Source organism: Phascolarctos cinereus, unplaced genomic scaffold (genome assembly GCF_003287225.1).
Source record: "Phascolarctos cinereus isolate Bilbo 61053 unplaced genomic scaffold, phaCin_HiC Scaffold_1;HRSCAF=81, whole genome shotgun sequence".
In the NCBI taxonomy this organism is placed as follows: domain Eukaryota; kingdom Metazoa; phylum Chordata; class Mammalia; order Diprotodontia; family Phascolarctidae; genus Phascolarctos; species Phascolarctos cinereus.
Window position 1 is genome coordinate 150,477,912 of NW_027555514.1, and position 23,704 is coordinate 150,501,615.

Here is a 23,704-nt window from a genome sequence, read left to right on the forward strand (position 1 = left end):
TGATCCATACTAGAACTAATGGTTTTGTAAGTCACCTTTACTTTCTGAGCCTTGGTTTAGGGAACATGGAACAAAAGGGCTGGACCAAACCCTCATTCTTGCCCCAATACTTCCCCATTTCTCCTAAAAATCAGCATTGTGATTATGTTCTTGACCTGAGCTATGCTATGTGCTCCTCAGACTCTTCCCCTTTGCTATAAAAACAGCACATAAGGGAGATTGCTACTCCTTCCACACCCACCTGCCCTATACCCTGGAATTCTGAACTTCACTCAAATTACATTAAGATAGATGAGAACACCAGCAATTGGGAGGAGGAGGGGGTCAGGAAAGAAGGTGCCACCTGAGTTGAGTTTTTGAAGGGACTGTATAGACAGAGGCAAGGGATAGCCCATGCAAAAATTTAAAGATGGGAGATGAAAAGACATGTACAGGTAACAGCTACCAGGTCAGTTTGTCTGAAATAGAGAGGGTATAAAGGGGAATAATAAGATGAGAATTAAGAAGCCACAGGAGGACTAATTATCCAGGATGTTGGAGAAGGGTTACTGTTAGGTGCTAGTTGGACTACATGATCTCTATGTTCTTGTTCCAAATCAGAAATTCTGTGGTTTGTTCCATCATATCATGAATATCTGGACTTTTGAAATGTAGACACCAGCAGGTGAAGCCAAAAGAATGAAATACTGATGATGAAATTTCAGGCACAGTTGTACATTGATGAAGAAACTTTTTTTTTTAATCTGGAAAGAAAGAGCCTTTCTAGGAGTGGCTCAAATAACACTACATAGACACACTACATAGTGTGTACCTAAGGCCTGGCTTGAAGTCATATGGCTATTATTTTTGGTTGAATGACCTCTTTCATACCTACTTCACTGGACCTCTAAATGTAATCTGGCCACACTTTAATTTACATTCACACATGAATGTGGACATGGGCTTCTGACCATAGTTTTATATTTGTTTCTAATGAACTAGCCTGGGTTTTCCATTTCTCTTCCTTCTAAATTAATATCACCTCATTTATTAGTTCACATAGACAGTATTGATAGCTCAAGAAGAAAAAAAAATCTAGAAACTCCTATCAAAAAACACTAGTCACAAGGAAAAATATGTGTGAGAGGAAGGTGAAAGAAATAAAGAGAATTTTGCAACAGCAATTTCATTAAAAGTTAAGTTGTCACCCCTCTGTTCAGGAATCTTCAATGACTATCCACTGTCTTTATAAGGGTCCAAATTTAGTAGTATGGCATTCAAGAACCTTCACAATTTGTTCCAAATTTACCTGGTCTGTTTTCTGCTTTATCGCCAACTGCCCTATTAACATAACACACTCTCTCTCTCTTTCTCTCTCCTTCTCTCTCTCTCTCTCTCTCTCTCTCTCTCTCTCTCTCTCTCTCTCTCTCTCTCTCTCTCTCTCTCCCTCATGTTTCTATTCTTTATGCTTTTGTTAAACTCCTAACCTGATGTGTACTCTCCTTTACCTTTCTGATTCTCTGATTCTATTCATGCTTTAGCACCCAACTTGGCTTGCACCTCATGGGAGAAAACTATAAGCTCTTGAAAGGCAAAGTAAAATCTTACATTTCTTTGTAATCCCTAAATAAATATCTAATTTAATTAGTACACAATAAATCAATATGTGGTTGACTAGGTAATTTGTACTTTTACAAAATTAATAGAATGTTATCTTAATTTTCATAATAAATTTTGATACCAGGTGTTTGACTTCTATTTGGGTATTGAGTAGAGCAGTTTCATTATAAGAGAAACTTTAGAGAGAAACAAAAGATTATGAAGAACAAGACATCATAAGAGTGGTCTATAACGGTTCAGTAAGTTCTCTTTGGAAGATGAAAAACAAAAAAAAGTGTAAGTGCATCTTATTTTGTGAAAAGCAGTGGGAATGTTGATTTTTTTTAATAAACCAAATAATATTTTGAAATGACATCTTTCTCTCTCTCTCTCTCTCTCTCTCTCTCTCTCTCTCTCTCTCTCTCTCTCTCTCTCTCTCTCTCTCTCTCTCTCCAGTGAATCATTTTGTAACATTTAACCACAAGGTTATCTCTATCATCAACACTTATCTATCAAAGTTTAGATTTTCACATTTTGAATTTTCTTAAATTAGCGAATACCTACACTGAACTTCAAATTGGGTTGGTTTTGAGCACAGTTGGAAATAAAATTTGAAATAAGATATTAAATTGAGATAAAACATAATCACAGATAAGATCCACATTCTCACATGCAAACAGAATTATGAATCAAGTCACAAATTCTTTATATTCTACAAATACAACTTGGGGTATTTGTATCCAGATATCAAGTAATCTATGAGGTTGAACATAAGGTTATAAAGAAAAATTTTTTTTTAAAAAAACAGAATTTACTATCAATGCCATTACCAATATGGTCAAAAATATTATCTATAGTTATTCATTTTATATCAATAACAAAAGCTGTCAGTATTTTACTGTATTAAGATTCAAGAAAAAATAAAATCTGTTTGAAAGCTTAGTTTTTCTAGATTTGTAATAATTTACAATATCAGGATGCAAAACAATAAAACTGTAAATTACCTAGTGTAAATAATGAAAAATCTATTAAAATACCCTTGACCTCACTAAAATACATTTCATTTCCCTTTACATTTTAGATGTCTATCCTGGGTTAAAGCAAAAACACAGTTAACACTTTATAATCTCTAACTAGCCTAGTTCTAACAGTCTTAAACTTCTCTTTAAAAAATTACACCTGGATCTGGCCAAGGCTAAACATTTATTCTTACACAGTGTGAATACAGTTGTCAATAACCACAGAAGTATTCAGTGAGGAGACATATGCTTCAGATCTCAAAAAACTCCCCCTTTTTTGCCCTTTCCTGAATTACATGTCCTAGTAGTCTGATAGGAATTGCCTTTAGGGTCCCACCAGACTGAACTCAAGAGAATGTGCTAATTACATCACAATGGTGTTGACATTCAGCCATGTACCAACAGCTGCTAAAGAAATGACAGGATGCCATCTGTCACCTTTAATGTCCAGCTGCTATCAGTCATTGGGATTACTTTAGTGACATGCTACAGTCTACATCAGTGCCAACACAGTAAAACTTGAACTGCTTTAGAAAAAGGTCATGCCAGAATTCTCCATATAAAATTATGATTAATACTGATAATATCCAAAGCATACCATGACGAACATGAAACATACATAACAGAAAATCATCATCACTAAACTTTCTTGGTTTATTTTATAGATATACAGCTTTCTCAATTATGCTTACAGGAGAAATCAGATTTGCTAGTTATCCTTTCTGGAATTCTGCCTAATGCTTTGGTCTTCTCCAAACTTCTTTGAGTTGGAGAACTGAAGTCTTCTTAGGACCATGATTTCTCCCTCATGCACCAAAAAATGATATTTTTCTAACCCATTGATAAGAAAATGAGAACAATTTTCAATCTGTTCAACATCCAAAACAGGCTGAATTTTTCTTCTTCTTTTAAAAATGTTTCATATATTCTCTCTACCAGTCTTGCCTCCATTTTACATCTCATACCACAATCATGACCCTAATGCAGCCTCTCGTGTTTGAAACAGCATTGATAAGAAAACAGAATCTAATAGAGGAGGCATTTTGAATATTTAATGTTTCCAAAATTAACTCTTTCACAACTTTTAAAATGTAACAGCAGATAATTTATTAGGTGTGAGACGAGGTATTATAGTTGGACATTATGTCAGAGAGAATAAAAATATCTCTTGATAATGATGCATTGAATATGAATTAACTTGAATATGAACTCAAGTTAAAGGTTGAATCATTTGCTTCATTTGGAAATTCTATATTGGTAAAGTGTTTTTAATGTAACTGAGCTATACATTATTCATCCAAACTAAATTATCATTTATGTTTAGTGTCTTCTGGTAGTAATGCCTGTTTTATTTTTCATCAAGATGTTTATTGTATTTGTGACAAGTCTTGAAGAACCAAGAATTAATGTAACATAACAGGTTATAATGGGGAAGCTGAGCCAATTTGGAAGATTTTATACTACAAGGTTTTTTTAACATTTCAAAATTACTAAAAGCCTTATAAGGAAAAAAAGTTCCCACTGACTTTCCTCCAGTACTGTGTATACATGCTACATCAAATTAAGTGACCAAAGTATGGTTGATTTATGTTTTTAAGCCAATTATAGATAGATAAAGCCACCAAAGGTCCACAGAAATCGCGTACACAGAAATTTAAAAAGACACCAAAATAAAAAGTCATTCATTTTAACTATTAGGATAATAAGATCATAGGATCTTAGATTTAGAGTTCTAATGGACCTTAGAAATCATTTAGACTAGATAAAGCATAGAGTTCAGGAAGTGGAGTAGCTTGAAATAAGTATGGAAAGGAATTGGGATCTGCTTGTGGTGGGCTTGAAATGCCAGGATAACAGCATTTTTTTTTCATTTAAAAAAAGCTTCTTTAGGTAATGAGGAATGATTGGAGGAGACAATGAAATACAATAGAATGTGTTGCGCTTGGAATTGCACAACATGAATTCAAATTCTGCTCTAGTCTTTACCTTGTACAAGGTGCTCAGCTCCTCTAGGCATGTTTAGTTAAGTGAAGGTGAAGGACTGGGTGAGTTTTATGATTCTTTGAAGCTCTAGATCTATAAGGCTATAACATTTCTGAGTCAGGAAATCCATAAAGAGACATGTGCCTCAGGGATGCTATATTCACAGTTGTGTTAAGGATAAGTTGGAAAGGCTGACCTAGTAGTCCAGCAAAGAGAGGATGAAGGTCAGAATTAGAATTTGTAAGTGTCAAGAAAGGGATAAAAGACATAGAAGTAAAGATTTGGCAACAATTTAGAAATGCAATTTGAAGGAAAGGGAGAAAAGAAGCAAGATTGCAAAGCTGAGTAACTAGAGAATGATAGAACCCTGAACAGAAACTGGAAAGTTAAAAGATTTAGGAGGAAGATGATTGGGGTCTGTTGTTGGTACAACGAATTTGAGATACCTAAGATCTTTATATGGATTGGCACAAATAAAGATGTAATTTTATGGGGAAAAAAGATATTTTGTAATTATAAAGCCCAGTTCTTCTGTCAGAAACATATAAGTACAGAATCTTAAATAATACTTAAGTAATTAATTGATACATTGACCTTTTGCTGAATGTAGCTAATAATCACAAGGGCAGATGTAATAAACCCTCAACATATAAGGTCTTCTGAAAGGCTGTGCACCAACAAGTGTGGAACATCAATAAGAAACCCAGCAATCACACTGTCAATCTCCAACAGGCTGGCCATCAAGATGACTCTGGACTTGTGGTCAAAAGTTATAGAGCATCCATGGGCGGCACATGATAGTCTTTGAAAAATGTGAAGAATTTTCAATTCAATAGTGTCCTCCACATAGGAGGAACTCAATTAGTGAATCATAGATATAGCTATATTTGCTTACAGAGGCTTGTTCAGAACCTTAAATCAATTTTGAATCTGGTGACAGGTATGTATGAAGTTATTTCAAGGGGTCAAAGTTCACGTGTTTTTAATCAATATCTGTGAAAATAAATGAGGTAAAACATCCTGAGGTATATTTCAAAATTTAAAACCTTAGAGAAATTACATTGTTCTAGTTCTGTTTCTCCAAATTGTAAAATACCACATATAAAGTCTTATTCAAAGCATTCCTCTAAGGAAAATCAGTTATTTTTCCTATGGGATAACAAGTCAGCTGTAAACAAATAAATTAAAATAACCAATTTAAGTTCTAGGAAAAGTTAGGGTTTTTTTTTTTGTTTTGGTGTTTTGCTTTCTTGAAAAAGAGCTAGCTCCTCAAAATCAATTGTTTGGCTAGATGTTCTCTGTTTACTGTAGAAAGTAACACCTGATTTTATTCCAAAGCAACACATAAAACATAAAACCACTGTCAAGTGTCCAGTTAGTAGGTAGCCTCCAAAATATCTATTGTGAAAACTATTACGTTCCTCCAAAGGAACCCCAAATACTGAAATACCTGCACTAACTTAGTTAATCTTATTCTATGGCATTGTTTCCAAAGAATGAGAGAGAACATTTGGAGATTCCCCTTCATAATATAAATAATTTGTGTCCATAAACATAGCTTTAGCATCGATGAGAGCAAATCTGATACTTCCTTTGATCACACTTCCTCCAAATTCATATGCTGCATAGGAGAAGTAGCTTTGATGAATTTTTTGGCAACACAGGAGGAGATATGCACATGCAATTGATTAAGAAATTTAATGTCATGATTGCTACACACAATCCATGGTTTTTGTCTAGCAGTTAAGGCAAATTAAACGTCAGCTCCATGTGGCTTTAATCTTGGTAATCATGGGGAATAATTATCTACATTCACAGTTTCACAGCAGAAGCAGCAACTGGATTGAAATAAAACTGAGAGATTAGACTCATTCTATTCATTGTAGAAATAACAGATTAGTAGGACTAAAAGGCAGTAATCAGCAGGTGAATTTAAATGGAGAAAGTGTAAGGGGAAAAAAAATCCCACCAAACCACATGAAATTAATAGTGGTAGTGGAACCTTGCTGAGTTTGACTAAAGACCGAAGCCTCTCTGTCCCAATGGGGGGAAGAAAGCATTTAATCAAAACATCATGAAATAAAGTATTTATGCAATTTGGTGGCTATTCAATTTGATAATTGATATCCGAGAAATTTCATTTACATTTAAAGAGATATGCATGACACAATGAAGGGAACAAGTGATGGCATACAGCAATATTCAGGCAAAAAGTGCTTGTTTTAAACATTATATATGAAATTCAATATTTCCTGTGGTCATTTGTAAATAACCACCAAAAAACCCACTTGACCACAACAGGGTTAATTTTAATTGTTGTTTTAGTAATCAGCAATGGTACAGTAAAAATAGGGATAGAGTAGAAATCAAGAAGATAAGACAATGTCACAGGCCTTACACTAATAGATGTGTGTCACTTGCACTCTGCCTTAGTCTTCTCACCTGCAAAACAAAAGGGCCAGACCAGGGAAACATACAGGTGCCCTCCAGGCTTAACATCCTAATATTCTATTTTAAAATATATTTAATCCAGTAGATTGTATGGCATGAGGTTACAAAGATGACCCTCCCCAATAAATACAATAAATAAATCATGACACAGGTGATTTCAAAAGCCATTTTTACACAGTCTGAATATTTTATTTGTAGGAATCAATTTAGACCACTTCTCTCTAATAGAGGGATTCAGAAACATTTATGTAAATGTTACTTTTTCCCTAATCTCAAATGATATCATCAATTCTTAATTATCTCTGTTAGCTAAAAAGAACAAATCTATGAAGAGTATCAAAGAATGAATGATGGATCTTTTTTTTTTCCAAGTTATTGTGTCCTTCTAATTAAATTTCATTTAATCTAAATTATTTTTATTTCTGGAGCATGTGACACACAAATTATCAAGAACATCACCTAATTTCCTCATCTGTAACAATGGCATATTAGTATATATTTCAATATGGTTGTTTGAGGACTGAATCAAAATAGAGCAAGTTATACATGACGTAAACATCAGTCATCAAGTAAAGATGAATATATTTGTGCAGTGGGGTTGTCTAGTGGACTAATGTCTTTTTTTATTCCTCTCTGGCAATATCAATGACTTTAGCCCTCAAACTGAGGGATAAGAAGTATGTTTTTAGAGTCATGGAATGACTCTCATGAGGTGTGAATTGCCCCTAGTGTTTCACAAAAGGTTAGCATACGCTCTCAGGACCTAGGCATGGTGTCAACCTCCCCTCCTAGTTCCACTGCCAAAATAAAAAGGTCAACCCCAGGCTGGTAGGGATGTGTGTATAACTCATCCATTTGCGGGCCCAGCCTGCTCACCCTGGATTTTGTATTTATATACAACCCCAAGAAAGCTTAATTCTAAAACAGGAGGCCTTTATGTTATAACTCTTGTTAAAAGCATAACAACTTGAACATATGCTAGATTGGAAATATGCCCTGTTTCCTGCTCTGGTGTGGGTTGACTTTTAAGTAGAAAAGCTCCACGGTGAAGGCAGCTATAAATTTTCCTTCCAAGTCTAGATGGCTCCTCCTTCACTTATCAAGGCCTCGCTTTGCTTCTCAGAAGTAGTTGCTTTTACGTTCATTGCCACTTTGGAGCAGACAACATGAAGATATGAAGGAGGGAATAGGGTAGCTCACAAAACAATTAAGTGGTTGAGTAACTGTAACCAAGATTAGTGATTAATGAATTTATGTCAACTGGAAGGTGGTAGCTACAAAAGTGCCTCTTGGTATCTATGACTGGCACAGGAATTTCAACATTTTTGTTGACCATGTAGATGAAGGAATAGAAAGATAACTTATCTAATTTGTATATTTATTTGGCATGGGATCAGTGGTTAAAATGTATGATGAAAGTCTTAGGATCCAAAAAGATATCAAAGCCTGAAATGATAGACTGAATAGCATACCATGAAACTAAATGTGGAAAAATGTAATTCTACACTTGTGTTAAAAAAAAAAATCCCACAAGTAAAGGGTGGGATAAACCCGGCTAGGTAACACTTAACAGGAAAAAAGGCATGGAATTTTTAAAGGAAAGGGAACTTAAATACACAGAGGACACCGAGCTAACATACTGGATGACAGAGTCAAGATCTAAGGGAAACTTGACAGGTTGCAGCACAGAGCTGCATTAATGAAGATGAAATTCAGTTAAAAAATAAAACTTGGACTTGGGTACAAAAAAATCAATCATAAGATAGGTGGAATGATTTCTCCAATGCAAGTTTATCTGGAGTACTGTATTGAGTTCTGGGTGCCATGAATCAAGACAGATATTACTAAGCTAAAGAATGTCCATAAGAAATAACCAAGATGGTGGAAGTCCTTGAGTCCAAGTCATATGAGAATCATTTGAAGAAACTGGGCATTTTCACTCTAGGTATTAAAATAACTGGTGGAGAAAGGATCCATGAAAGTTGAGTTCAAGAATTTGAAGGTTTGACATAAGGAGTAAGCTTGTTTGATTTGGCTTCTGAGGGCAGAACAAGATAATCCATGAAAGTCACAAAAAGGTTTATTTAAGTTTGATGTCAGAAAAATTTTCATACCAATTAGAGCAGCCCCAAAGTGTAATGCCTGCCCCAGGAGGCAAAGTCCCCCTTGGAAGACTTCAAGCAGAAGATAGACAAGCAGTTGTCAATTATATTTTATTGAGCATTCCTTTGATGTATGTATTGCACCAGAAGGTCACTGAGGTACCTTACAACTCTTAATGTCTATAATATTGTGATTCAATATGTCAATAGTATTGTCACATATTTACACACAACAATTTTGTTTTAGGCTGTATTAATAGAAATAAAAGGCCCAAAACAAGGAGATTTGGAGTACTAATGTACTTTTCTCTGATTAGAACACATCTTAGAAAATACACATATTTCTGGGTAGCATATTTTAGGAAGGATATTGACAATCTGGGAGGCAGTATAATAAAATAGAAAAAAGTCTTAGCTTTGGAGTAAAAGGATCTTAATTTAAAACTCATCCATGCCATTTAATACCTATATGGGCAAGGTGTTCCACCTCTCTGCCAGATGGATAAAAATGAGGTGGGTGAACTCTAGGTCTATGATTTTTTGAAAAGGCACATATCTAGAGAATGTTAATATGCTGATTAAGACACTGTAAATTCTGCCATAAGAAGATAGTTTTAAGGAAATGGAGCTGTCCAGTTTGAAGTAGAATTAATGGGGATATGATAAATGCCTTCAAATTTCTGGAAAGCACCCATAGGGGGTCCTAGGATGACACAAATAGGAACAGTGGGTGGGAGTAAATGATGTTTCATTCCAATAAATAATGGTAGCCAAAGCAGGATGTTATGCTTTTTTTTAAGTAGTGAGTTCTCTATTCCTAGTTCTGGATGATTATTTATGCCATCTGTAACCTCCAAACACCCTGCACAGTAGGAGCAAGTTAAGTAAGAGGATTACAGAGTAAGACCTTGAAAGGCTTCATAAAGACTAACTTCTTCATTTTAGGTCCAGGGAAGCTAAGTGATTTGCCCAAAGCCATGAAGATTGGAAGAACAACAAGCAGGATGCGAACCTAAAACTTTGGAAGTCAGAGCCAGGGTTCCTTCCAATGTATCTAAATAAAAGTGGGATGCAATCTGTGAAGACTATTCTGCCCTGTGCCCATCATAACTGTCTGAGGGAAACGACAATGGTTCAGTTCTCTATAGCATGAGCCTGTATGCAGGGCCTGCAGCAGACAGAAACTCCTACTCTTCTCCATCACTGAAGGTTCAGGCTCTAACCCTGGCTCCTCTTAGGAAAGCAGTTATGAGGGTCTCTTGATCCAGAACAAACTGAGAAGACACTTTGTCTTGCTTTATTAAAACATCTTAGAAAATCAAGAATACCCTATCCCTCCATAAGAATCAAGAACCCAGATAACAGGCTTCTTGCCTCCAACAATCATTCCAGGATAAGAGCCTTAGACACTGCGGTCAACCAGGAGTCTAATGCACACTCAACATGAAAAGTACACTTTAGGAAGGCATCACCCATCACTAGTGAGATAGGGCAAGTACAAATTTTGCCAGGCACCCGTAGAGTGAGATTGCTAAGTATTTATGAACCTGGATCTCTCTTTTTGATGAATCCCTTCCTCCTTGTTTTCTGAAAGAGAACATATTGATGCTACCATCTATTATCACAGCCCTCTAACTGTTAGAGGATGAGTCAACTGGTACTTTCTCTGTCCTATGCTTAGTAAAACTCTTACTTCCTTCTCTTCCTTCCCTTGCTACCATTTCCTGCTCTCTCATTCCCAAGTCCCTATCCTATTCTACATTCCCGATTGTACTCTCTGAAATCCCTGTTCTACTATAAACAAAAATCCCTTAATCTCAGGACTCATTCCCTTATACTCTTTCCTTGAGCTCATAGGAATCTAGTTCCCTCCAGAAAGCATTGTACATACAAGTACATGTATATTCCAACTTGGGCAACTACAAGAATGAAAATATACTGAATCTGGCCATTATCTTAACTAAACATCCCTCCATGATCTGGAACTCTGAAAATCCTCCCTCTAATTATAATTCTTATTCTTTATTCTCTCCCTTTAACTTGCTCCTTTAAAACCTGTTTTTCATCTTCATTGTGACCTCTGTAATCTCAGTCCAACACCCTTGCTCTAGCCTCACTTTTCTCCCTTCATTGTTCCACTACTGTAATTATACCCTGTCTTCTGCCTTTCAGCCTCATCTTCTTGGCTTCTTGTGCCTTGCCAAACCACAGACAAGCATCATGCAAACCCTCTACATGCTCTGCTCCTATTCACACAGTACTAAATGTCACTAGTGGAGGTCACAACCATGCCAACTGGATCTACTACAAATGTATGTTTTGTGATATGAAGTGGGCTTTCCCTGACACACAGATATCCTTGAATGACTCCCTTGCAGCAAACTGTTAAAACTACCTACTCTATCCTCCAATCCCACTATAGCTTCCCTTAACTCCTACAAACAAATTACCTAATTTCCTATTTTACCCAGAAAACTGAATCCATCAATCATAAGCTCCCTCTTCTTAGCTACTCTGTACCTCAAAAATCACCCTTTGTTTTTTTATTTTTTCACCATTTCTACTTGTCAATGCCATTCCCTATACTTATCCATCTTATCCCATTCCCCCCTTTCTCTTACACAAGTTTACCTCTTCAGTCATTCTTCTCTCTCTTCTTCAATCTCTTTACCTACTAGCTCCTTCCCTGATACCCTTGAACTTGTCCAGGTATCCTCCCACTTGAAAATAAACAAAAACAAACACCAACCTTCTCTTAATCTGGTGATTCCTTCACATTATCCCCATATATCTCCTTTCACTTTCACAACTAGACTCCTAGAAACATTTGTTAGTATTTAGAGACCTCTGGCTTAATCATTCAACCAAAACTACAAAGTTATGAATGATCCCTAACAGTAAATCAGATAGATTTTCTTAGGACTCAGAGGACTCACTGAGGCTTTTGTCATGATCAAACATTCCTTTTCCTGGCATAAAGCTGCTGAGCTACAATGGTAATCAAGACAAGCTTAAGACCTAAAACACACACTCTGCAGTTCAAGTATGTTTTGTTGCTGTTGTTGTTTGTTTTTGTTTCATATCTGTTGCTATTTCCCTTGCCTGGAATGTCTTCCTTGCTCCCCTACAGCTGTCTAGTTCATATCCCAGCTTATCTTCTATGACAGCATTCTCTCCCAATTCTGTCCAACCTACTCCCCCCTCTGCTTTCACTGGCTCAGGATTCAACATGTACAAAAGAATTATAGTCATGAAATCAGGCCCAAATTTAAATCCTGCCACAAATACTTAGAAGCTCTGTGACCTCAGGTAAGTCACTTATCTCTTGATATCAATTCCCTCATTCATAAAAAGGGGATAATCATAGCACCTACTTCATCAGTATCTGAAAATGATCAAATGAGATAACATATTAAAATGGTTGCAAATTTTAAAGGGATGTATGTTGTTCAGTTGTTTTTCACTCATGTCTAATTCTTCATGAACTCCTTTGTGTTTTTCTTGGCAGAGATACTGGAGTGATTTGCCATTTCCTTCTCCAGCTCATTTTACAGATGAGGAAATGAGGCAGAGTTAAGTGACTTGTCCAGGGTCACACAGCTAGAGTCAGAGGTCATATCTGGACTCAGGTCCTCTCGATTACAAGCCCAGGGCTCTGTCCACTGCACCACCTAGCTGCCTCTAAAGGGATATATAAATGCTAGCAATTATTACTAATAATATGATTAGGTACCCTCTAAGGTTATGTTCTTCACCCATTTCTATACTCCCTATAATTTCTATAAATGATTTTGTCATCTCTTATGGGTTAAATTCTTACCTCTATGGAGTTTATTCCCCAATCCATATATCAAACCTAATATCTCATGAATGCCAGTCCTGCATCTTCACCAATCTACGGGACAAATACCTCTTCCTGGATATTCTCTTAGCACCTCAAATTCAACCAGTCCAAAACATAGCTCATCTTCTTACTAATCTTTCCTTTACAAAGTTCCCCAATTCTGTTATATTTCCAATCATCCCATCTGACAACATCTGAAACACTTTTGACTCTTTCCTATGTGCCCCACTGCATACATAAGCAGTTCCTAATTCTGTATTAATTAACATTTTAGGTTTTAGCAAACAGCATCACTAACCTCCCAGAATTTGACATTCCACATCTGTTCTTATTCCTTTGCAAAGATTGTTATTCATGGCTGGAATGCATTATCTTCTCCTCATAGTCTCTTAGAATCCTCAATTTCCTTTAAGGTTCAATTCAAGTGCCACCTATTATGCAAAGTTTTTGCCTGACACTACCCTCCAGTTGTTAGTGTATTTGCTTATCTGTGTACATATTGCACATCCTCCAATTGAATATAACCTTAAGGCAGAGACTAATGCTTTGAGCATAGTACTAGGTACTAATAAAGGTTTAATGCTGAATGACTAAACAAATGATAGCTGTAGATTCAAATTCTTGTTTAAAAAAACCTAACTGGTTGGACAACATGATGCACAAGGTTCCTTTCAAGACTGATAGTCAATAATACATGGGTACATAATATCCATAAGAATTTTATCCAATAAAAATACCCAAACACCTTTGGACAAATACATTTTAAAGAAAATTAAAGGTTGGGTTTTTGTTACTCCTTGATGAAAACTATACCAAAAATCATTTAAATATTTACTAAAAATTAAACCATGAATAAAATGTCTAGCTCAATGCTTTAAACACAGCAGGTACCAGTGTGTATTTTTTGACTGATTAAAAGTAAACACTCAAATAAAATGTTTAGCTCAATAGAGGCAAGTCAAAGAGCCAAAAAATATTGGTCTCACCATCCAGAATTAAGTTACCTCATGTCTCACTGGAAACAATTTATTTTTCTTGTATGCGTAGCTGGGTTCGATAGAGTCTTTGATTTGTATATGTTCTTCCCTTAGCTTTTCTGCCTTTTAAAAATTAAATCCTATAAAACCCAAGATATCCTAAGAGATGACTTCGAAAGCTGTTTAGGTATTTTTCCAAAGGGATTTTTTTTTAGGTGGGGATGGGGGAGGGACTTAGAGCATAAACATGAACATACATTTTTGAGGACTTGGTAAAAATCATTGGATACAGGAGACTGAATCTATAAGAGCTGTTACACTAAGTAATACATAAGACAGATATATAATCCCTAAATGGTATCAATTCCAGGATTCCAGATCATTACAAACTAGAAAGCAGAAAGTACCTGAAAAATAAGAATAAAGATGGCAGAACATAAATGAGTCTCATAGGAAACTTAAATATATTATACAGTTGAAAGAGTATTTCATCTGTTTCTTTCAAACATATGCCTCAAACAAGACTCATTCTTTAAAACTAAAAAAAAAAAATAATGAATGGGAAGAACAGATGTTTTGTGCAACGAATACTCCTAATTTTATAAAATTGGCACCTGAAGTTGAAATGAAAGAAAATACATTAAACAAATTCATGCTGATTTATCTCTTCACACTAAGAGGCTGACCCTAGAGGATAGTTTCCAGGGAGGCAGATTTGTGCTTAATACATAGAAAAAGTTCCTAATACTCTTCCTTGTTCTAAAGTGACATACCTGGTGTAATCAGCATACAACCTTATCACGAGTATCTACACAACACCACAGATAGGCCCCATCCTATTTAAATTCTGCAAAGGATATCCTTTGTGATAGCAGGAAATACCTTTGCTGAGAAGTTTTTCTTTTGTTTTCTAAAAAGGTTTATTATACAAGGGATAAAAAAAATTAAAGCAAGAGGGTAAGGCCAGTTTTTTGGGGGGGGGTGGGGGACGGGTAAGGGAAGCTGAAGGGAGAGCCTTCCCTACAATTCAGTGTCTCCCAACAAGGCCTAGAGACTTAACTCTCTCCACTGCCTCAAAATGAGAGCCTGTAAAGTATCTCCATCCCATGGCAGAGATGGGAGCATGAAACTGGAGGAGAATACTACAAGGAAAGCTTTGGGGATATAGCTTGAAGATATGGGGGGAAAGGGAGAAGGAATTTTAGAAAGGCAGAATATCCACAAAGATTTTGTTTGTGGTGGCACCAGGTCCTTCAGTTTGAGGTAGATGTGTTATCTCACTTTGATTATTGATAATAAGATTGGTGGACAAAGTTTTTACTCTGTTTGCACGATCTTAATGTGCTTTAGAGTCACTTGGTTGGAAAAGAGCCTTTAAGACTATAGTTTATCAGGTCAAAATAATTTTATATATAATCAAACAATGCATTATCACTATAGGTTCACATATTGCTATACCAGGGGTGGGAAACCTGTGGCGTCTAGGCCACATATGGCCCTCTAATTCCTCAAGTGAAGCCCTCTGACTGAATCCAAACTTAACAGGTGGCCTCTAAGGCCACAGGTTACCCATCCCTGGTCTATGCTATAAAGATGTAATTGCCTTAAGGATAATCACTTGTGGATTCCTACGAAAAACCTCGATGCATGTACATGTACAACATTCTTATAGACATTTTTGGAGATAAGAAAGTGGGGAATATGGATCTGTAGTTATGGTTGTCTTCTTTTACTAATAATATCGTCCATGATTTCTAAAGGTTAATGTAATACTTTCTCTTCTTATCAGTTTCTTAAAAAATTAATTCCTCAATTCTTCAGGAAAAATAACTCTGAAATTCTTCCATGTATATAAAATAAATACTTGGTTCCTATCCATATTAAATTCATCCATCGAATAGATGCCTCTTGTATTCTCACTTCAATATCTGCAGTCTCTTAGAACATAAAGTCTCCATTCCCATTATTACTCCAATACTATGCTTATCTGAGGTATTGTACAGTTCAACACAAACACACACACAACTGTACCTCACCCTTACCTCTCTTCCACTTTCAGAGACTTTAATGATGTAAAGCCTGTTAGCAGAGCAGTTAGGTAGTACAGCGGATAGAGTGCCAGACTTGGACTCAGGAAGACTCATCTCCATGAGTTCAAATATGATCTCAGATACTTACTAGCTATGTGACCCTGGGCAAGTAACTTAACCCTGTTTGCCTCAGTTTCCTCATCTGTAAAATGAGTTGTAGAAGGAATGCAAATCACTCCAGTATTTTTGCCAAGAAAACCCCAAATGGGGCCATGAAGAGCCAGACACAACTGAAAATAACTAAACAACAAGTAAGAACAAAAGCCTGTAGCAGGAGTTCCCTTTCTTCTCTAGCTTTGTGTTTGTTGAAAGCTTCCAAGTTCTCTTGAAAGATGACAGGAAATAAATTACCAAGAACATGCTAAATCACCTTATGGTATACTTTGTGTGCCTTTCCAAATTAAAAAACTAAAACTAATGTACCACTCCACCTGGAGAAAGGAGAAATCTTTATGAATCAGTTTTCCACTCATCCCCACCATCTAAAATGCTGTCCCCATGACTCTCTTGTACATGTGCTCAACCACTTCCAAAGAGACTATATTTCTTCTGTGTGCTTAATGTGATTTAAATACATCAACAAAAAGGTATTTTTTTAATAAAGGAAATAATAGGTTAAAAAAGACCCCTCTCAATTGTTCAGGGTTAGCCCTACAACAGGTGTCACAGTAGAGCACTGAGATTGGAACCAGGAACACTCATCTTCCTGGGTTCAAATCTGGTTTCAGACACTTACTTGTGTGACCCTCAGCAAGTCACTTATCCCTGTTTGTCTCAGTTCTTCATCTGTAAAATGAGCTAGAGAAGAAAAGGGAAACTCACTCCATTATCTTTGTCAAGAAGACTCCAAATTGGGTCACAAAGAGTCAGAAATGACTGAGCAGAAACAACAAAGCACCCTTGGAAAGAGATAATCACCCTTCCCCTTGGAATTCAACCTGCTAGTGGGAAAAACTGGTTTGGGATAGTAGTCACAGCACCTTTGTGTTCAAGTATAGAGTGGGAAGAGAGGGAGATGCAGAGATAAAGAGAGGCAAAGAGAGAGACATAGAAAGAGACAAAGAAACAGAAAAAGAAAGTGACAGAGAAAGATACAGAGATAAAGAGAGGAAGAGAGGCACCATGACATACAATGTTCCCTGGCTACCAGGAATATACACTGATAAAATAGTGGATAGTTATAATAAAGGATAATTTTGATCATCTAACTGGACTTCCTACTATTAAAAGTAAGGAAGTTGAAGGCCAATAGTTAAGTGACTTGTTAAGATCACATTGCTAGTCAATAATAAGAGTTATGGCTGGAAGTCAAGTTTTCTCAAGTCCAAGTCCAGTATTCTCTCTGTTATACCACACTGTTTTTGACTACTTGCTAGCAAAGTTAGAGGCCAATGTTAACTCAGTAGAGTGAGCTATCTCCTTTAAAAGATTGCACTATTGATAAAGCAATCACTATCATAATCAGTGACTCTAAAACACTCTAGAGGTAAATGGGATTTGTTTAAATTCCTAATAGGTTTCAATAGAGGGTTCTGTGATGGGGATGAGCTGTGTGAATCTGACCCTACTTGCAAAACTGAAACTCATGCATGGATTAGATCCATCACAATCTCCTTCATGTGCTAGTCTAATGTGTGGATATGGGGTTCTCATGCAAACAGTGGCACCGCTTTTCATCAACACTAAGCTATGGTAATCTGAGTCTTCAATGTAAACCACAACCACTTGTTCAACTGAAACAGCAAAGTAACTATGAATCTCACTTGGAGAAATCCACTCTGTTTATAACACACTTTGATGTACATCATAAATTTCTGTCCAAAAGGTCACAAGACTATGGTGAAACTTCAAAACCAGGGTGATAACAGTACCTTGACCATAGACACTGTTTATGGAAATGTGGAATAATAAACATTTTGCCTGGCTTATGAATCCCCCAAACACAGTTTAGGTTGCACTTGAAAAGTTTGCTAAGTGAATCATCACTTTTTAAAACATATCAAGGACTGTATGGTAATGTCAAATTGAAAAAAAAAAGATTAAAATGACAAGTTTGACTGAAGACTTTCATATTTAAAAGTCTCAAAACCTAAGATGACCTCTTTCTGATTTCTATGCATGTATTTCATATGTAGGAAAGAAATTAATGCATTCTGAATTGTTTTATTTTCTTTTACAGACCTTGAGTTATTCAGCACACTATAACATTGTTTATTATTTCCCTTCTGCCTTGTTTCTCTTTTTAAAAAAATCATTATGTGTTACTTATATTTTCCAGTTAATTGATGCTTTTGTGTTTTAATACTTGTCTTTAATATGACTTTGAATATTTTATTTAATGTATGATTGAGTCATATAAAGAAATGCACAAACAAAAAAGAATGGTTCACCTATACAAAGTTTGTTTTGTTGTTAAAACAGATTTCTAATACTGTACTACAGCATGAACAACTATGAATACCATGTGCCTAAATGAAAAAAAAATGCCACTCTGATTACTTGTTATCGTTATCCAAAGCTAGACTTGACATGTGATTCTAGCTGTGCATCTCCTTCATCTAAGTGACTTGCCATTGTAGGATATTCCATTAGTTTACATAAACTGCTGCTGTAAGCATCCATTACTGCAAAGCTGCTGGTGACATATTGACTTTGGAGATTCAGTTGTCTCTCTTGAGACTTCATGGCAGATGGCTATCTGTTTTATCTGTTGGATAAAGTAGTTTGACAGTCAAAAATAATTTTTATTGGAGGTGTGATTGGAATTAATATTTTTAACCAGAAAAACATTCACATTTAAAGTCTCATAATTGAGAAAGAAATATACTAATGCCTGATGCTGAGAATTCATCACCAGGCATTAGTATGATCACCATATACTTGAGTTTGCTCACACATAAGTGCTGTAAGGGTCTATACCATAGGTGAAATGGATATGATGAGATCCTTCCAGGATAAGTAATAACAAGCTCTCCTAGCCACTTTGTACACACTGATGCCCCCTACATGATGCCCCTCATGGATTCTAAAGCATACTGGCCTTATTATACATTCCACTTTTTATCAAATGAGTTTATATTAAGATTCCAGTTGGTATGTGTCCAGACATAAGAACAAGATTGACAATGAAAAATAGTTAACAGATTTGTCACTTATGGTTCTGCATACATGGCTAATTTGAACTTGCTTGAATTAAAGTTCTATCTTTATTTTAATCACTACCATTTTGTCTAAGTGCTTGAATTTCTATAAATGTAAATGAATATAAAATATCTTACTAACTTAATATGTTGTTATATTAATAATGAAGGAACTGGGTCTTAACAATGGGCTATTCTTTACAATATAGTTCAATTCATATATAGTTATGTCCTGTTTATAAAATTAACCCTTACTGGTGTGTATTTATAACATCACTGGTACTTAGATATCAAAATATATCTTAGTGAAGAGAATTAGATTTCAATTTTTTGATTGTATATTTTTAGACTATTCTATGAAAAGATATTTTGTTCTCTACCTTTACAAACAATATCTTTATACAGCATAACTCCAACATTTAAGGGACATCACCTTATATTAATTTACATTTTATCATTTAAAATGTTTCATTTTCATGTTCAGCCCCATTACTATATTGGCAAATCATACAAGATGGAATATCAGATTTTAAATGGAAAAAATCCATTAGAAGGTGTACATCTAATGGCCTTACCAGACCCCAAGAAATATACCAAACAACCACTTCCTGATTTGACAGGATAGAAGTAGACAATTCTCTCATGTAAAATGTGCATATATGTGTGTGGAAGGAATAAATCAGGACATATAGAAATAGAAATGTGAACATCCATCTTTAAAGCATGAAGTAAATTTATTTCCTAATTTGCTGTCTCTACAATTTGAAATTAGAATATAGAAATTGCCCTGCCCTGCTGAGTGTGTGTTGCAACTATAATAAAAAGATTAATGTAATAAATGTAACAAAAAGATTACTTGGGTAAACCAAATAATGTAACAAATGTAACAAAATGTTTACACCAATAAACCAAATCCCCCCCCCAAAAAAGGAACAGTTTGTCAAAAAAAAAAATTACAGTACTTAAACAATACAGCAGCCTAAAGGCAAAGGTTAAAGGCTTCTTTATTCAATCTGTCAAACCAGTTATTGTGACTCTGGTTACAAGTTTCACCCTTCCCAGTTAATTACAGCCCTGAGATATTATATCAATCAAAAATACTTCTGACTCTGCACTTGAAGCCTAATGGTAAAGGTTAGCACAGCCTGATGCTTAAATCTCTCTAACACCATGTACTAAAAGAATGAATTCCAATTAAGCTGAAACTACTATTTCATGTAAGATCCTAATAGTTAATAAAATTTAATTATCTTAAACATGCAAAGTAATGAGAGCTGGGATTGTTCATATATCATTAGTTAATATTGTAGAAAAAGTACAGATAAAAATGGCAAAAGAAGACAGATTGGTTTGAATTTTCTCAATAACCATCCCACATAAGTACTTGAGGAAGGAATAAATTAGTCTTAAGTGACCAAAGACATTTTTGCAAGATAAGCCACAAGCAGAAATAGCTACAGAAAATGACCACAGCTGATATTTATATAGTGATTTAAGGTTTATAAAGTACTTATACACTATTCTGTTTGATCCTCACAACAACTCTTAGAGATAAGTATTTCAGAAATTGTATCACTATTTTTGAAAGATGAGGAAATAAGCATAAGGAAAGCAATGCACTTGCCTGTGACCGACGCAGGAATAACTGTCAGGCAGGATTTGAAACCAAGTCTACTTGAATCCAAGTCTAGTGCTTTTCCTACAGCTCAAAGAAACAATTGTCTTACCTTACATAAATGTTTAGATTATATTTATTGGTATAAACCCTATTTAAGCAATGCCAAGCTAACCACAAACAAAGATAATAATCCTTTTCCTCTGGAGATCCATTTATTCATTTTAGAGGGTGCTTGTTTAACTAATGCCATGCCATAACATCCTACTAATGTCCTAGGCCTATAGGATTCACTATAGCAAGGCAGATTGGTACCTGTTTTGCAAGTTATAGCAAGATTGTCTGGGACACTTTATGTGTTGCCCAGAGTCTCAAAGCCAGTATGTAAGGGATGCTAAACTACTCTGCTGGGCACTTTCTGGGACCATACCGATTTCCATTCTCTAAGAGACCGGATTTAAAACTCTAGTCTTCCTGAATCTGACACAAACTCTCTACCAACAGTTCTATGCTGCCTCTTTGAAAACTTTGAAGTACTATATAAATTTGTTCCCATATATTGAAATTCACACATACTGAAGAAATTTTCTCCATATATAGGTCTTCCTTTGGCAAGAGGGGCACCATTCCAGTCTGACACAGCCCTATCAGAAAATATAATTCTTTACCATTCCTTTCCTGTCACTTTCCGATAAAACTGTAGCAGATCAAAAAGGAGGTTCTGGGAAATAAGATGACTTTGAAAGCAGCTTATTTAGGCAAGAAGATGAGCGTCTTTCAGACCTCCTAAGGAAACCTAAATTTTACCTCACTTAAGCTTCATCATCCCAATCAACTCAGGTCATAATATTGAATGAAGGGATGAGGAATATAGAGAGAGAAAATGAAAAGTTTTTTTTTAATTAAAGCTTTAGGTCATTGCCAAATAAATTTTGACAACCACTTTAAAAAAAAATCCCAAAATGACAAAATGAAACAAGTTCAATTTCAGCTGAGGGTTGGCTAAGGTTTTCCCAGCATACACTGTTGATCTGAAGACAAAAATGCAGATGTTGAATGGTGACTGAACGTCCCCCAAATAGCTTGCTGAACTTCAAAGTTCACCTCCTTTCAAGGAAAAGAGATAAAAATCAGGAGTTGAAACGTCAGAGAGATGACTTGACAATAAAGGCTTTGGGTCAGACAGATCTTTTAAAAAGTGTCCTGGGTCAAGTGATCTAATTAACATTTGATTACTCCATGCAAGAAAAATTAAATGTCAAAGGTTTCAAATAGAGTCTCCATCTATACACAATAGCTATCTCTTTTTTTTTTTCCTTTTTGGTGGGGTTAAGTCACACAGCTAGTAAGTTTTAAGTGTCTAAAGTCACATTCGAACTCAGGTCCTCCTGACTCCAAGGCCAGAGCTCTATCTACTGTGCACCTAGCTGCCCCTCTGTGTGTCTTTTCTTGAAACACTGATTTTTAAAACATTACTTTGCAAGGTGTTGAGATTGCATATAAGTAACATGTGATTCTCAAATGATTGGAGAAGGGAGAGGGAGGGAATAAAGGCTCTTTTCATATTATGATAAGAAGGATGTTATTACAAAATTTAGGTAAACAGCGAAAGCATAAAATAAATGGAGAAAATTGTGGTTATCTTACAAAGAGAATGGTAAACTGTGAAAAACTGATTTTAATTTATTTTCTTCTTATTCTTCCATGAAACATCTGCCAAATTTTAAGTATAGTAATCATCCAAAAGCTCCTGAAATACATTTTTTTATTATTCTTAAAATTTCACTCTATTTCTCTAACTTGTTTTTTCATAAATCTTCACATATCTTTCTGACACTTATTTATTGCATAATGAAATGACACTATGATCTCATCTAGGCTTTTTGGCTTCTCCAAGAATTCTTAAAGTAGATTGTAAAACATTACTTCATAAAATATTTGGTGAAATTTTCATAGGACCGTGGATCTAGAGCTGGAGGGAACCTCAGAGATCAACTATTCCAACCTCATTGCACAGATGAGGAATCTGAGGTTCACTTGCCTAAAGACAGATAAGGACAGAAGCAGTATTTGCAGGCAGGTTCTCTGACTCCAAAGCCAATATTTGCTCCACCATACCATGACGCTGACATCTTCTCCTCCCTTGAACACTTTTGTTTGTTTTGGGTTTTTTTGGAGGCGACCATGGGGCAGAGGCAGTCTTCCAAAGACAAAATTAAATGCTGGGATTATGTATTTTTTAAATGGACAAGTGAGAAAGAGTGATGCCCTGAGAGAAGGGGGAAGGGGAGAGGAAGATTGGGGGAAAGTATCTCACATTTGTGCAATGAGATTTTACAGTGAAGGGGCAAATGGGGTCAATGCTTGAACCTCACTCACATCTAAATTGGTTCAAAGAGGCACACTTAATTGGTAACAGAAATCTTATCTTACCCAAAAGGGAAATAGGAGAGGAAAGAGATAAGGGGAAGGAAGGGGTAATAAAAGGATGGCAAATAAAGGAAATTTTAAAAAAAACACAATTTTAAAAGAAGAGATAAAAGATGCAAAATAGACTTTAGAGAAGGGACAGGATAAAGAGAAAGAGAAGATGAGCAGAAGAACATAGGATGAAGGGGAATGCACTGTTAGTAGTCATAACTGTGAATGTGAATGCCCATAAAACTGGGGCAGATAGCAGAATGGATTAAAAATCAGAATCCAACATCAAGTCGTTTAGAAGAAACACACTTGAAACAAAGACACAGGGCCACACAAAGAGGTAAAATAAGGGGTTGGAACAGAATCAATTATGCTTCAGGTAAAGTAAATAATGCAGGCTTAGCAATCTTGATTTTAGACAAAGCAAAAGCAAAAAAAAAAGAACAAATTAAAGGGGACATGAAGCTAAATTACATCTTGCTAA

At 35.7% G+C, this 23,704-nt stretch overlaps 1 protein-coding gene across 2 annotated transcripts in view; it reads right to left on the reverse strand.

Moving 5' to 3' along the window:
- The window catches only part of SEMA3C (semaphorin 3C), a 189,383-nt gene that overhangs the window by 128,976 nt on the left and 36,703 nt on the right, over positions 1-23,704 (reverse strand). The window lies entirely within an intron of this gene.